The sequence below is a fragment of the Heterocephalus glaber genome, unplaced genomic scaffold (assembly GCF_053883595.1).
Source record: "Heterocephalus glaber isolate CG9 unplaced genomic scaffold, H.glaber_assembly_v1.0 deba00001457, whole genome shotgun sequence".
In the NCBI taxonomy this organism is placed as follows: Eukaryota; Metazoa; Chordata; class Mammalia; order Rodentia; family Bathyergidae; genus Heterocephalus; species Heterocephalus glaber.
In genome coordinates, this window is record NW_028258305.1 from 29,172,294 (window position 1) to 29,189,646 (window position 17,353).

At 37.3% G+C, this 17,353-nt stretch overlaps 1 protein-coding gene and 1 pseudogene across 1 annotated transcript in view; one reads left to right on the forward strand and one right to left on the reverse strand.

The window, feature by feature from the left end:
- LOC101708837 (uncharacterized) overlaps positions 1–17,353 on the reverse strand; it is a 148,562-nt gene that overhangs the window by 96,084 nt on the left and 35,125 nt on the right. The gene's annotated exons all lie outside the window — the stretch shown is intronic.
- Positions 6,790–15,915, forward strand: LOC147827010 (muskelin pseudogene; annotated as a pseudogene).

A 17,353-nucleotide genomic window follows, 5' to 3' on the forward strand; every position in this document is an offset into this window, starting at 1 on the left:
AGATCCAGTAAGTCAAATACCACGTTTTCTCTAAAATGTTGAGTTTTTGAAAAATTAGAAAGAAAAAAACAGATGACAAGAAAGTAGAACAGAGACTGCTAGAGAAGAGGAAGCAGATGGAAGAAAGGGGAAGAAACAAAAAGGAAAGGGGTGGAGGGTGGTGGGGGTGAAATTAATCAAAGTATATTATATATCCACAAAATATGCCAAACCAAAACCCATCATTCTGTATACTAATATGCACTAATAAAATTTTAAAATAGAAAAAACAAGGGGATAATATTTTTCATACACTGAATTGGTAATAAGAAAGGTTGAGATCAATTGTTGACAAACATGAAGGAACAGGTGTTCTTTTACTGTGCTGCTCGAATACAAACTGGCTGATCTTTTTGGAAAATAAATTGTGCAGTAGTCTTCTACTACACAATGTACCCGTCTTTTGACTATCTTTCATACCTTGCTATCTGCCCTAGAGAGATATTTGAATATGTCCAAAAAACAAAACAGGTAGTTTTTCACCCTAGTGCTCTTTGTAGCAGTAAAAATGGATAGCATAGCAACTTAAATGATCATCAAAAGAGAAACAGTTAAATACTCCACCAAGCATCTGAGTTATGTGAAAGTGTATACTAGTTAAAAAGAGAACACATTGACAGAAAAATCTCCAAGAGACATGGCTCAGATTTTTAAAAAAGAGCATGTTGAAAAACAATCTATACTGACACCATTTAAGTCGAAGTAAAGCCGAATTCTCTCAGATAGAACAGACATATATAAAGCCATAGAGACACATATCTATGCATTACATGGATGTATACAATGGATATGTATATATAGATAGATAGATAATATAGGCAAATGAAGATATTGAAATATCTGAATATACAGATACATCTGACTATGCAGATATATCTAAAAAAAGATACACTTTAAATTGAAAACTGTGTTTGTGGTCAGGCATGGTGGCACATACCTGTAATCTCAGCACTTGGGAGTCTAAGGCAGGAGAATCACCCCAGCCTGGGCTACCTAGTGAGATCAAGACCAGCCTGGTCTGCATAGCAAGAGCTTGTCTCAAAAAAAGAATAAGAGAGAGAGAGAGAGAAAGGAAACCATGTTTGTTCCTAAGAAAAAATATGGAATGAAATGAGAGTGGAAAGAAGGATAGAAGGAAAAAAATTATCGTTAGTGTTTGATTTTTTTTTTTAAGGTCACTTTTAGCTCTTAATGACTACAGGTCTCCAATATGTTTTGAAAAAAGACCAGCCCCTTTTAAGTTCCTGGTCTGCTTCAGGTATCTGAGCCCTTGCTTTCCATTCCAGACTAGCTGCATTCCTGGTGAAGCTGTGACTCAGCTGAGTGTGCCCTGGGCCAGGCCAGTGTGCAGCAATTCTGTGCTTTAGTCTGGATTGAACATCCATGCAGACTGACCATGGGCAAATCAGTTCCTTTTCTTTTCTCACATCCAGCATGGCTGTGGGGCAGTCACCCACAACTGGGTAAGAAGGGGACACAAGCGAAGTATCACTTGATAGGGTACCTCCTCCCATCTCCTGGGCACCTTTGGTAACCAGCCAAGCCAGTCTTGGCAGTGAAGAAGCAGAGACTTTAAGGGAAATTCTTGTCAACTCTGAGCCCTGCTCACAGCTAAAGGGCAAGCTGAGGATACCACTGTGGGAAAATCTTTAGTGCAGCAAAGTGTTCCCTGCCCATCTGGCAGATTATATTCAGTTTTCCTTACTCTTTTTGGGTAAATGTAGGGCAGACAAAATGGCTCTTCGCTGCCCAGATGAAGCTCTGGAGAGATGATCTATGGACCACAAAGAGACTGAATCAAGAGAAGAGGGGACCCAAGTGCCATGAACAATTTCCTAAAGAGAATGTTATGATTAAAATTGTGCTTACTGGTCAGTAGCATCCTAATGGAAGTTAGCATGTATCCAACAGGAGTATAAATTATAAAGCTTAAAAGGTACAACTAGCCACATCATACTACTTCTAAAACACTGAATTCCCTCCTCCTTTTTCCTTTTCTACCCCTGCCCCAATAGTCTAAAACAATCCTATAACAATTGCAAACTGGGGGAAAGGCAAACCTTTCTGGGAAAGAAAAAGTAGCAGCTGCTCTAGATATCTTTTTCAGACTTTGGGTAGGATTGTTTAAGTTATTTTTCATTTTCTTTTATTCTTGGCCGGCTTGACAAGCCCTTCAGGATTTCAGCTGGTTCCAAGAACAACTCAATAAAGACAGAAGTTTCATATTCCTAAGATTCCTTAAATTTCTCTTTAACTTAGGAAATGAGGTTGAAAGAAGATTTTTAAAAACAGCCCAGATTGCTCCATTTCCTCTGCAAGTTTCTTACAAACCAAGCTGTGCCTCCTTTCCCAGTGAGAACAGAGAGCTGCAATTCTGATCGGGAGGTGGGCGGTGGTGGGTCCTCTGGAGCAGCAGGAGGACTATTTGTCTTTTGAAAAGGCCCAGCATTCCCAAACAGCTGCCTTTAAGCTTTTTATAAAGAAGGAGGAGACAAAAAGGAGATGTTTGTGTGCTGACCATGTAAAATACCCAGCAACTGTGGACTTCACTTATTCACCAAATATTTATTTTGCACCTGTACTGTGCCAGGCTCTGCTATAGGTGTTGAAGACAGAGCATCAAAGATAACTACGTGACTGATTCCGCCCATGACCTTCTATGCCTGGGACACCTGACCATGAAGGGTACATCAGGAAGCCCTGTCTGCCGGTTTTGCTCACATCTGGGTTCACACTGTTCCTTCCCTGTTTAGGCATCTACGTTCTTCCTTCTGTTGTTCCTTCTCCTGCATCCCTGGTTTATTATACCCTTCACCTTTCCCCTATGTAATCATATGTCCCTTTGTAAACATCAAAGGGAAATAAGGACTGGGGAGCTGGTGAAAATGAGATCTATGACTCATAGGAGGATGTTTTTCTGCTTTTCTTTTATACAACTCCGTTCTCTGAAGAACTAAGACACTTTTCCTTCTAAGATCCTACTGTACTGATTGATTCCTTACTTGGGTGCTGGTGAGCAAACTCTATCCTGGGCCCCCACTGGTGTAGACCTCTAGCTCACCTCAGCCCTCACACTAGCCTGGCACTTATTCTTCTTGTCCTAAGCAGCTCTCCCTCCCGCGCCAACCCCTTTTAGGCTATTTCAAAAAATATTCATACTCCTCAAAGTTCTCTACCACATCCCAACTCATTACCACTACCCACTACCACACTCACCCACTATGCCTCCACAAGTGACAGTGTCCACACTTCATGGAAAAATGGAAGCATCAAAGGGGGAACTTCTTTCATTTCCAAGCACCCCACCAAGGAGGTAGTCAGCACTTGCACATATTTCTTCCATCCTGCACAACGAAAGGGTCCCCAGTATTTCTTCCATTCTTCACAAGGAAAGCGTCCCCTTCCCATTTAAAGGTATCCCCTGCACCAGAGTTTTGAGTCTACTCCCTCTGGTCTTCTCAGAAACTGCCCATCATTTATTCCTTTCTTCACCTTCCCCTCCACTTCTGCCCCTTGATGGATCCATTCTGTTATCCTAACACTAAACCCTTTTTTTCATATGACCACTTCTCATATGAACTTTTGGCTAAAGACTGGTCCAAAAACACATCCAACAATAATGAAAAAGGAACCATGACATTATCTACATTACCCATTATGTTTGTCACCTTTTCCCTCACATTCAGTATATTCTGGGACATTTTCTCAACTCTATCTCCTAATCCTTCCAGTGGTTTTTTTAAAAATGTCTTGCCCACAGTTTGTAATAGCTAAAACTTGGAAACAGCCCAAATGCCCATCAACTGGATCCTGGATAAAGAAGATGTGGTTTTTTTATAAAATGGAGTACTACTCAGCCATAAAGAATGAGAAACTAGAGACATTTATAGCTAAATGGATGCATATTGAGGCCATACTCTTAAGTGAAATAAATAGGACACACGTGTAAATACCAAATACTTTCTCTGGTGAGAAAAACTAAAAGTGTAAATAAGAATCAAAATGTATAATTGACATTGTGAAATAGGAAGAAAATGTCTAAAGGAACAGGAGAAATGGGAGGGGAAGGGGAAAGGAAAGAAGGGAAAAGAAAAAATACGAGAAAAGGAAAACATGGAAACAAAGTCTTTGCAAATAAGGAAGGGTGGAGGGGGTGAAGGGAGGGCAGGGGAATGGGGAAAAAATAAGAACCAAGATACTTTATGTAAAGGTGCAAGATCCAAATGATGAATGTAACTGCATTAATATACCTAAAATGTACCAATAAACTAAATGAAAAAAAAATGTCTTGCGCATTGTTATGAATTTAAATATGAAATGCTCCCCAAAGAATCATATATTTAGGGCTTGATTGCCAAGGCAGCAATGTTCAAAGGTGGGACCTAGAGAGGTGACTGGATCATGAGTGTATAACCTCATCAATAGATTAATCTACTGGAGGTTTGCCTTTGAAGGGTGTATCTTGTGCTTCTTGTCCTTGACCCCTTTCTCTTTGACTCCCTCTTTCTCTGCTCCTGGCTACAATGAGTTGGTTGGCTTTTCTCTGCCATACAGTTCTATCCTGATGTTTCTGCCTTGCCTAAAGCAACAAAGCCAGCTGATCATGGACTGTAATCTCTAAGACTGTGAGCCAAAATAAGCCTTTTCCCCTTAAAGTTGAGTTTCTCAGGTATTTTGTCACAGGAACACAAAGTTGACTAACATACCAATCATAGTTTTCATTCTCAGTGTTTCAGATCACTCTATTTATAGCATCCTTGATCTTGTTTTAAGTAGGTAATATATTCCCAAATCTATGAAAATACTAATTAGAGGTCATTGGATTTTTTTTAAAAAATAAATTGACTACTATGATTATTTCTCTGTCAGCCTATTGGGATACTGGTTACTGAAGAATATACACATTGGGCCAGGGATTTAGCTCAGTGGTTCCGACGCCTGCCTCACAAGCGCAAGGTCCCAAGTTTGATCCCTGGTACCAAAAAAAAAAAAGAAGACGAATATACATATTTATATTAGTACTCCAGGACTAATATATCTGAACTCCAGATTTATATCTTTAATTGCCTAATGAAAAATTCTGCTCTGCCATCCTAAATCATCTCAAACTAAATTCATAGTTTCCACCCACTTATTTTTTCTATTCCTCAGTAAATGTCGTGACCATCAACTTAAAACTTATATTACCCAAGTCAGAGATCTAGAAGTAATTTGTGACTGGCCCAATTTTTCCTCAGTTATATCCAACACATTAATTCCTAATGAATCTTGCTCCTTAATATCATTAAGTGTTATCCTAAATCTCCTACATTATTGAAGAAGTAGAGGTGATATAAATGTTGGCACCTCTCCACACATTTACCCACTCTACTGAAGGGAAGATGAAGTGACTCATGCTTTGTACATTTGGAAAGGACAAACTAGGCAGGCTAGTTCTCAGCCACCCTTCCTCCTCTTGGCTGCTAACCACGAGAGGCACAAATTCCAATCTCCAGGTGAAGTCTTCCCCAGAGGGTTTTCTGGGAACCAGACTCTGATATGGATATTGGTATGCAAGTTTTAATTGGGGAATTCTCTTGAGATCAACACCTATGGAAGGGAAGAAAAGAGAATGAAAGGGGCGAGTAGGGGGAAGGAGGGGAGGGGAGAAAAGGGGAGGGAAGTGCGGGAAGGGAAGGATAGGGTAGGGAAGGGAAGGGAGAGGAGCAAAATGGGTCAAAGGGAAAAGTTGAGCTGAGATTCAGTCTCAGTGTAGGCCTCAACTGAACTTTGGAGAGCTGCAAAGCTGGGGGGAACCAGGGCTTTATATTCCCCACTCTAATCAGTCATTGAATGTAGGCTACCCCAGGAAAGGGGCGTGACTTGGGGCTAGTAGCTCTTTCTAGACAAAGCTATCCCTAAAGAGGATTGATAGCTGAAGGTATCCCAGCAACGAGAGGAATCACCTCCGTATTTCTGAAGAGGGACCCAGGTGGCATACTATATTCACCTCAGAGCCACCTGTCCTGATTGAGGGGTTTAAGGAACACCCCTTTTGTCCCTCACACTAAGACCTCTAGCTCAGCTTTTTTCATCAAAAAATGGAACATTTTGGAGCCTCTGTCAGTCCTTCATTTTTCCTGAGGCCTAGGCTGAGACAAGGGATCCTATTTAAACCTAAAATATTTCTCAGTACCCTTACCACCACTCCACTGGGTTCAGCCATCCCAACTTTTGCCTGAATTCAGCTGCCATTTCCCATCTGTCTGGCCTATATCTGTTATTACCCTTCCCCAATGTTTTCTCCATGGAAAATTTCAAAAGCACAAATCTGATCACCTCACTCCAGGATTTATTCATCCATTTTACTGATGGACACTTGGACTGTTCCTAATTTTTAGCTGCTATAAATAGGATCTCACTGCAGGTTTCTCTTCCTTGCTTTCCCACTGTCCTCAGATATTGGCTTTAATTTTCTTAGCAGAGCTGAGTAGGCCAGTGAGATTCGATTTGTGCTTATCTTTCCAGTCTGATTCTCTTAGCAAGAGAAAAGTCTTCATTAGCAAACTGTTTCTTGACTCTGGTTTTTAAATATTCCCTCAAATTAGAATGTATTGAAGTGCTTTCTTATCTATTTTACTTACTTGGCTACAAGCATTTTGGGAGCAGAGATACTCCCCTGTTCTTACAATGAGCACTCAGTACATATTAATGAATGCATGAATACTTCTAGGATGGATTTATGGCCTATAACATGGTTACTTATTAGCAATGGCCACTAAACATGAAAAAACTTTCACTTTTACTATTAAAAGGCACTCTGAAACAGGAGGTACAAATTTTCACGCAAAAGTCTGCTGAGTTACTATTAATATTCAGGCTAGTAAGGGTATGGCAACATATCTAATAAATTGCAAGTATCAGAAAAGCACTTTGGCAATATGTAACTAGAACTTTAAATGCTTGAGCCAAGTGCTAATAACTGCCCATCTAAAAATCTATCCTATCTTCTTCATTACCTTTTTACTTTATACTTTTCTAAATTTTGAAAATGTTCTACAATAAGCATATTTTCATTTAACATCAGGACAAAGGCAGTAATGTTCTATCTATTGAAAAAATGACGTAAGTCTTATGGAACAGTTGTTCCCTAAACTGAGTCGGTCTACTCAACATCCTTCTCTTCCCGTTCTGGTCACTACTCCTCTCCTTTAGGGAAGAACCTTTCCTCAACTCCAGGTGCTTCCCATTTTGGTTGCCAGTGAAAGCATGAGGTAGATCCAGGACTCAGACTAGATTTTCTCTTTCAAGAATTGGAATCTTGAGTGAAGGCACACAGGGACAGAAAGTATTCAAAGCAAGTCATCAGGAGGCAGAATCCTCGAGAGTTGATTAAAGAACTATTGTTCCTAATTCCTCTGCAGCCATCCCAATTCCTCTTCCTTTGTCTTAGTCATTCAGTAACTCCTTAAATTCTATATGCTACTCTTATATGGCTTCATAAACCTCTTTTTAAAATTTAAGTTAGATTCTGCTATTTGCAACAACAACAAACTCTAACTGATCCTAATAATAATAAAGAACATGGGAATGGGGAACATGGGAATTTACCCCCTCTCTTAGTTCCTAAATCCATAAACATCACTTCAATACAACTGTTTTTTGTTTGTTCACATTACTTATTGGTGTATTTTTATATAATTAGAAACATGATATACATATACTTTTACATTTAGATTTTTCTACCTAGCATTGTACCTGCAAAAATAGTGCTTCTATCGTATAGTGCTTCTAAAAGCCCCTATAGTAATCATTTTAATATGATGATACACCAGTATATGATAATTTATTAAATCTTGATTCAATGGTCAGATATTTGTACTGATTTTAGTGTTTTGTGAGCTGACATGATATTTTAAATGAACATATTCACAGCCAGCCCTGTGCTTTTATTGAGTTCTTTCCTTAGGATAGATTTACAAAATTGGAAAATGGATCTGCTGTGATGTTTTCCTTGCTCCTTTCATGTATTTGATGTGCTGTATTATGAATGGTGCTTTTGTTCTACAAATAATTTTCTGTTTTATATGTTTGGATTTTTATAAGGTATTATTAGATCAGGCAAATTCAGATTAGCAGGATTGACTTGGTTATACATTGTGCCTCTGTATTATGACTTATACAGTGTGATTATAACTTTTTAAATAAAAATGATGTTGAAAATGGCATGAATCATAAGGGTGGAATCTCAATGAATGTTCACAAAGTAAACACACTCAGGTAACTACTAAGAAGCCCAAGGAGGACCACTGGCACTCTAGAAGCCCTGTTAAGATTCCGTCCAATTACCACATTTTGTTAGGTAATTGCAATCCCTACACCTATCAACATAAATTACAGGGCCGAGGCTTTAGCTCAGTGGCACTGCACCTGACTCACAATTGCAAGGTCCTGAGTTTGATCCCTGGTACAAAAAAAAAAAAAAGTGTGTATATATATATATATATATATATTTATAGATAGATATTTATATCAATATATATTTATATATCATACAGTTTTCAGTTTTTAAATTGGGGTAGGGTTTCTTTCATAAGTATTATGTTTACAAAATCCTTCATGTCATGTGTAGTAGTAGCTCACCCATTCTCATTTCTGTATTGTAATGCATTTTACAGATTTACCAAATTTATTCATCCATTCTACTACTGATGGACACTTGGCCTGCTTCTAATTTCTAGCTACTACACACAGGACTATAATTGCTGAATTTTATATCATATTTTATATATTCAGCTTTCCTAAGTACTGCCAAACAGTTTTCCAGAGTGGTATATCAATTGACATTCTCACCAGCAGCATAGGAGAGTTCTTGTTGTTTTGTGTCCTCAGAAATCCTTCATACTTCAATTTTCTGACTTTATACATAATGATAAGAGTATAATTATTCTGATTTTAATTTGTGCCTTTCCATATGTTTATTGGCCACTTGAATGTTCTCATTTATGAAGCACCTGTTCAAATCTTTGACTTTTCTTTTCTTGGGTCTGATTTATCAAGATGTAATCTTATACAATGAAATTTACTTTCAAGAATACAATTATATGAATTTTACAAATATATTTTGTAATTTAATCATCCTCATGGCCTCATAATCATGATACAGAATATTTCCAGTGCCCCATTAAGTTGCCATGTCCTTTGAAGTTAATTCATTTCTCCCACCCTTTGTCCAGTGGCAATAACAATGTATGTCCTGTTATTATGTTTTTTCCAGATTTTTATATAAATGGCATCATTTGGTAGGTTGTATTTCATACATAGCTTCTTTCACTATCAGCCTTCTGAAATTCCATCTCTGTCACTTAAGCAAGTAAGTCATTGCTTTTTATTGCTTAATAGTATTAAGTTGTATGGATTTCTCTCAATTTGTTTATCCATTGATCTTTTAATGGACATTTTGTTGTTTTGTTTAGGGCCATTACAAATACAGCTGAAATGAACATTTGAGTGTGTTTGTATATATTACACAGTTTTATTTTTCTAAAATAGATATGTAGAGATGGATGTGGTGGGACATGCCAGTAATTCCAGCACTCTGGGAGGCTGAGGCAAAAGGATTGCAAATTCAAACCCAGCCAGGGCAATTTAAGACTCTCTCAAAAGATGAGTGAGACAACCAATGGTTACAGAGGAAATTAAAGAAATTAGATAGTTTTTACAAATAAATGCCAATACAACATACAGGAATCTATGGGACACAATGAACGCAGTTCTATGAGGGAAATTCATAACAGTGAATGCCCAAACTAGAAAACAGAGCAAGCTCAAATAAACAACTTAATACTGAATCTTAAACTCCTAGAAAAAGAAGAGCATGACAAACCCAAAACTCACACAAGAGATGAAATTATAAAGATTAGAGCAGAAATTAATGCAATGGAGACTAAGAGAATGATACAAAAAAATCAATGAATCAAACAGTTGGTTCTTCAATAAATAAAATTGATACACCCTTAGCCAACCTTATCAAAAAAAGGAAAGAAAAGACTCAAATACGTGCAATTAGGAATGAAAAAGGTGAATTCACAACAGATTCAGCAGAAATCCAGAGGATCATCAATACCTACTTTGAGAACCTGTACTCTAATAAAATGGAAAACACAGAAGAAATGGACAGATTTCTAGATACATACGAATTACCAAAGTTGAATGAAGAAGATATAAAAATTCTAAACACTCCAATTACAATCAGTGAAATTGAAAACATAATTAAAATTTACCAACAAAGAAAAGCCCAGGTCCTGATGGTTTCACTGCTGAATTCTACAAAACATTTAGAGAAGACCTATTGCCACTACTCTTTAAACTTTTCAGTGAAATTGAAAGGGAAGTAATACTTCCAAATTCATTCCTGGAAGCTATTACTTTGATTCCAAAACCAGGGAAAGACCCAACCAAAAAAAAGAACTACAGGCCAATCTCCATAATGAACACAGATGCAAAAATCCTTAATAAGATACTGGAAAACAGAATACAGAGGGTCATCAAGAAGATCATACACCCTGACCAAGTCGGATTTATCCCAGGGATGCAAGGATGGTTCAACATATGTAAATCAATAAATATAATACACTATACTAACAGAGTCAAGGACAAAAACCATATGCTCATCTCAATAGATGCAGAAAAAGCATCTGACAAAATTAAACACCCATTCATGATAAAAAATCCTGCAGAAAATTGAAATAGATGGTTTTTATCTCAACTTGATAAAGGCTATCTATGAAAAACCAATAGCCAACATCATACTAAATGGTCAGAAACTGAAAACCTTCATGCTAAAATCAGGAACAAGACAAGGATGTCCACTATCACCACTCCTGTTCAATATAGTTTTGGAAACATTAGCTATAGCAATTAGACAAGAGAAAGAAATAAAAGGAATAAAGATAGGAAAGGAAGAAGTCCTTATTTGCTGATGATATAATACTCTACATAAAAGACCCAAAAAACTTTGCCAAAAGACTTCTAGACTTAATTGACAGATTCAGTAGAGTAGCTGGATACAAGGTCAACACTCAAAAAACAATAGCCTTGTACACAAATAACAGACTCACTGAAGGAGAAATTAGGGAAACAATCCCTTTCACAATAGCATGCAAAAAAATGAAATATTTAGGAATCAATCTAATGAAGGAAGCAAAAGACCTTTAAATTGAGAACTCCAGCACTCTGAAAAAAGAGATCAAAGAGGATATAAGAAAATGGAAAGACATCCCCTGTTCCTGGGTAGGAAGAAACAATATAGTGAAAATGGCCATACTTCCAAAACTGCTGCACAGATTCAATGCAATCCCGATTGAAATCCCAACAGCATATTTCACAGAACTAGAGAAAACAACCCAAAAGTTCATCTGGAACCAGAAGAGACCTAGACTAGCAAAAGCAATTTTAGGCAACAGAGACATGGCAGGGGGTATCACAATTCCCAACTTGAAACTGCACTACAAAGCCACTATGATAAAAAAAACAGCATGGTACTGGCAAAGAAACAGATCCGAGGATCAGTGGAATAGATTAGAAGATTCAGAAACAACTCCAGACACACTCAGCTATCCGATCTTTGACAAAGGAGCCAACCAAGCTCACTGGAGGAAAGATGGCCTCTTTAATAAATGGTGTTGGAAAAACTGGATTTCAACTTGCCAAAGATTAGAACTTGACCCCTATCTGTCACCATGCACTAAACTAAAATCAAAGTGGATTAAAGATCTAAATATTAAAACAGAAACGCTAAACTTGCTGGAAGACAAGTTAGGTAGAACTCTCGCCATTGGCATAGGAAAAGACTTTATGAACAAATCCTCAGTAGCACGGGAACTAGCACAAAGACTCAACAACTAGGATCTCATCTTATTAAAAAGCTTCTGCACTGCAAGAGATACCACCAACAGAGCTAAGACCCAATGTACAATGTGGGAAAAAATTTTTACCAGCTGTTCCTCAGACAAAGGTCTACTATCTAGACTACATAAAGAACTCAAAAAACTCAGACCTTCCAAATATAAAGACTCAATTCAAAAATGGGCATCTGAAATGAACAGACATTTCTCAGACAAAGAAGTAAAAGCAGCAAATAAACATATGAAAACATGCTCAACATCACTGGTCATTTGTGAGATGCAAATGAAAACAATGCTAAGATTCTACCTCACCCCAGAAAAAAATGGCTGCTATCAAGAAATCAACCAATAACAAATGCTGGTGGGGTTGTGGGGAGAAAGGAACCCTTCTTCATTGTTGGTGGGAGTGCAGACTGTTGCAACCACTGTGGAAATCAATATGGAGATACCTCAAACAACTAGGATGGGAAGTCCCATTTGACCTAGCTATCCCTCTATTGGGTATCTTCCTGAAAGAATTAAAAGAATCATACCACAGTGATATATGTGCACCCATGTTTATAGCGGCACAGTTGCAATAGCTAAAACTTGGAAGCACCCCAGTTGCCCATCAACCGGAGACTGGATAAAGAAGATATGGTTTTTTTATAAAATGGAGTACTACTCAGCCATAAAGAATGAGAAACTAGAGACATTTATAGCTAAGTGGATGCACATTGAGGCCATACTCTTAAGTGAAATAAATAGGACACATTTGTGTAAATATCGAATAGTTTCTCTGGTGTGAAAAACTAAAAGTGTAAATAAGAATCAAAATGTATAATTGATATTGTGAAATAGGCAGAAAATATCTAAAGGAATAGGGGAAGTGGGAGGGGAAGGGGAAAGGAAAGAAGGGGAAAAAAAACTATGAGAAAAGGAAAAACATGGAAACGAAGTCTTTGTAAATAGGGAAGGGTGGAGGGGGTGAAGGGAGGGCAGGGGAATGGGGAAAAAATAAGAACAGATACATCATGTAAAGATCCAAATGATGAATGTAACTGTTTTGTACACCTAAAATGTACCAATAAACTAAATGGAAAAAAAAAGATGAGTGGGAGGTTGGAATGTAGCTCAGTGGCAGGGCCCTGGGTTCAATCCCTAGTACAGGGGGTGGAGGGTGGGGTGGGGAGAGATACCTAGGATTGGAATTGCTGGGTCTTATGGTATATGTATGTTTAACTTTAAAAGAACTTGTCAGTCTTTTCTAAAGTTCTATACCATTTACATTCCCACCAGCAATACATGAGTTTTCCAATTGTTCCACATCTTTGTCAATACTTGGCATTGTCAATCTTATTAATGCTAACCATTCTAGTGGGAGTGTAAAGGTCTCACAGCAGTTTGCATTTCTGTGATGACTAACATTGCATCTTTTCATCTATTTGCTGCCACTTGGGAAATGTACATTAAAATCTTTTGCCCATTTCATTAATCAAGTTCTTCTATTTTGAGTTCTTATTGGGATGTAAGAATTCTTTATTATGTACATATATATATATTTTTAGTACAAGAGGCTGAACTGAGGACTTGGTGAATGCTAGGCAAGTGCTCTGCCACTGAGCTAAAACCCGGGCTTACTTATGTATGTATTTATTTTCTTTTTGTAATGATGAGGATTGAACCTAATGAGTGCTGAGCTACAACTCTAGTCCTTTTTATTTTTCTATTTTGAGAGAGGGTCTCAATAAATTGCCCAGGCTGACCTCAAATTTGCGATCTACTGAGTGCTGATCAGACCCTCAGCTACCTTTTGTGGGGAGTGACAAGGAATTTAAAAAAAAAAGAGACAGAGACAATTCAAGATATAAAGAGGGGACTAGAAGGAGACCTGCCTCTAGTGGACAGACTAAAAGAAAAAACTCCACAATTGGCTCACTTTTATTAGCCAGTGAGAAGGGGGGGGGGGATGTTTCATGGAACAGCAACTATAGAGAATGGGTGGATAAGGATTAAGTTAATGAGACACCAGATTTTCTCTACACCTAAATGCCTATATATCAACAACTGTCCTCAGCAGGTGCTGTCTTGCCTCAGGAGTTCCAGCCTATCAGCATTCTGTGCATAGCCAGGGGACATGCAGCCTTCCACATAGCATACTTCTCTGTTCCCTAGGCTAGATAACACCAACCTAGAGACTGTGAGATCTAGTCCCCAACAGCAATCTCCTGTCTCAGCCTCCAGAGTCATTGTCACTGAGATTACAGGCATCCACCGCCATGCCTTACTGTAGTCTTTATTGTTCTTGATACATGCCTTCTATCAGGAACACATTTTGTCAATATTTTCTTCTAGTCTGTAGCTTGCACTTTCATTTTCATAACTTACAAAAAGCAAAGCTTGTTACATTTATCTTTTTCTTATTTCATGTTTCTTGTATCCTATTTAAGAAATATTTGTAAGATACAAAGATACATTCTACTCTATTTTTGGTTTTAGGGGTTTTTTTGGTACCAGGGATTGAACTCGGGACCTTGTGCTTGCAAGGCAGGTGGCAGAACCACTGAGCTAAATCCCCAGCCCTCTACTCTGTTTTTATAACTTCCTCATACATGTTTGCTATGTCATGTAATAACAGTTTAAATTTTTCTTTTAGCATCTTTCCTTTTTTTTTGTATTTAACTGGCTAGAATCTCTCATTAAATGTTCCACAGAAATAATAACAATAGGCACTCACATTTCATTCCTCATATTAAGGAGAAAGCTATCACTATTTTAATATGAAGTATGATATTTTCTAGTATTTTTTGTATATGCTCCAATAGATAGAAGCCAGGTCTCTCAATATTAGTAAAGGGTATTACAACATATGAAAACTGGAATGAATACTGTGGTACTGTATTGGAATTGGAGCTATTAATATGAAATAATGGTTTTATATATAACTATAGTTGTGTGCATTGTATAAATTATACAAATATTTATGCATTTTATATCTATGTATTTCCTATGTCTGACCACTGATACTCAGCTGTAGTAAGTATACCTGTTACCTAAATCTTGGTATCTAAATGTCATTTGATATCACTGTTCAATAAAATAAACCAGGTCCTTTGAGAATATAGCTGATGCTATATTGGAGATAGGGAAAGTACAAGATAAACCTAAAAGTTTTCCTTTCCTAAAAAGTGAGGAAGTGCTCTGGAATTTTATTCCACTAAAAATCATTGCTTATATGTATTTGGAGGCCAGAGATCAAAGACCTATTTGAATAATACATTTACCTATGATATGGATTCTGATCCTGTAGATATAATACCAGATAGCACCAAGAAAGACTCTGGGGTGGTTCTAATGACAGGATTCACACAGAGAACAACTATCAATCCAGAATTGAATGAAATACGTGTCTTAACTGGACTCAGCAAAGACGAAGTAAAGAGGGAAGAGAAGGTCAGAAATTCATTCTGTATTTGTGACATTGTGAGGAACAGTTGGTCTTGGATCTATAAGAACAATCAAGTTGCAAAAGATAATCCAAATAAAAGTCTCTAGGAGGAAAAATAATGACCAAAATTTACCCATCAGATGGTTTATGATGAGTTACAAGGTTCTTTATTTATTTAGTGGGAATCCAGGAAAATCTTTCTCTCCAAAGGCAAAACTTGATGGTTCTAGTCACTGAAGCTTACATAGACTTTCAAAAGATTAGTTATTGAGGCATTTCAAGTACTTCATAAGAAAACATAGGTTTGAAGAAAAGGCCCAAATGAATCCTTTTAGTGCTCTAAAGTTTTTACAAAACGATCGTTATATAACTGTAGATCATTCAGTCCCAAAAGAGACAAAAGAGTTCCAGCTCCTAGCTCCTTCTCAATTCAAATCTGGCTCCCATTTTACAGCTCTAATCTTATTGGGGGTGGTTCACACCTATGCTCAAAGAACTCAGTTCTTTGACACTTTGGTAAATTTCTTTTCTGACAGCATGACTCTTCCTAAAGGCAATCTGTAGACATCATCACACGGTGTCTGAAGAGTCCCTGGGCACCTAAGTGGGGAACAGGAATCTGATTTCAGCAATGGGATTGAAACTCAGTCGACCCAAGTCAAGCCACAGTGATTGAGGACTGCATGGAAGTGTTGAAAGGATCTTCCTTTATATCTGATATCAACCACACTCTTCTCATTTTATCCCTAAATTGGTATTCTTTCCATTAAAAAAAGTAAGGAATGTTCAAAAAAAAAAAAAATGAGAACACTGCAAAAGCACACAGAAACCACAGTAAAGAAACTCCAACTCATCAAATTTGGGACAATTTGAGCATCAAAGTATGCTCAAATTATGCCTCATTAACTAAAATAAAATTCCGTGAGTATAATTTTAAGAAGTAAATCCTTGTATAAATTAACAACAGACAGATGAATAGATAGATAAAAGGAGAGAGAAATTCTTTATACTTGAATTCTATGTAAGTAAAAACTATAAGAAATTACTCATTTAGAAAATCATTTTGCAATCATCATAGTAATCATTAATTCAGCAAAGGGTCCTCAAAATATGTTAAAATTAGAGAGCAATGGTTACACAGGAAATGGTACCAAGAATCAACAAATGGGATCATATCAAATTAAAAAGCTTCTGCGCATCAAAGGAAATGACCAATAGAGTGGAGAGACAACCTATAGAATAGAAAAAAAATTGTCACCTATTCCTCAGGCAGAGGAATAATATCTAGAATATATAAAAAACTCAAAAAATTTAGACCCCCTCCCATAAAAGACCCAATGTAAAAATGGGCAACCGGGGCCGGGATTTAGCTCAGTGGTTTTGCCATCTGCCCTGCAAGTTCAAGGACCCGAATTTGATCCCTGGTACAAATAAAATAAAATAAAATAAAAATAAAAATGGGCAACTGAAATAAATAGACATTTCCTAAAAGAAGAAGTACATATGCAGAAATTTTCAACATCTCTGTCCAATACAGAAATGAAAGTTAAGCCAACACTGAGATTCCATCTTATCCAGGGGGAATGCCATTATCAAGAAATCAAATAATAACAAATGCTGGTAAAGCTGCAGGGAAAAAAGAACACTTCGACATTGGTGATGGGAATGTAAACTAGTAGAATCACTGTGGAAATCATTCTGAAGTTTTCCAAAAAATTAAAACTAGAAATTCCATTTGACCCAGCTATTTCCCTTCTAGGTATCTTCCTAAAACAGTTAAAGACATCATATTGCAATGATACAGGCATGCCCGTGTTTATAGTACCACACATCATAATAGGTAAGTCTTGGAAGCAGCCCATGTGTCCATCAACAGATGAATGGATAAAGAAAATGTAGTGTTTACATTCAATGGAGTACTACTCTGCTATAAAGAAGGATAAATTTGAGTCATTTGTAGGAAAATGGATGCACCTTGAGGCCCTAATGTTAAGTGAAATAA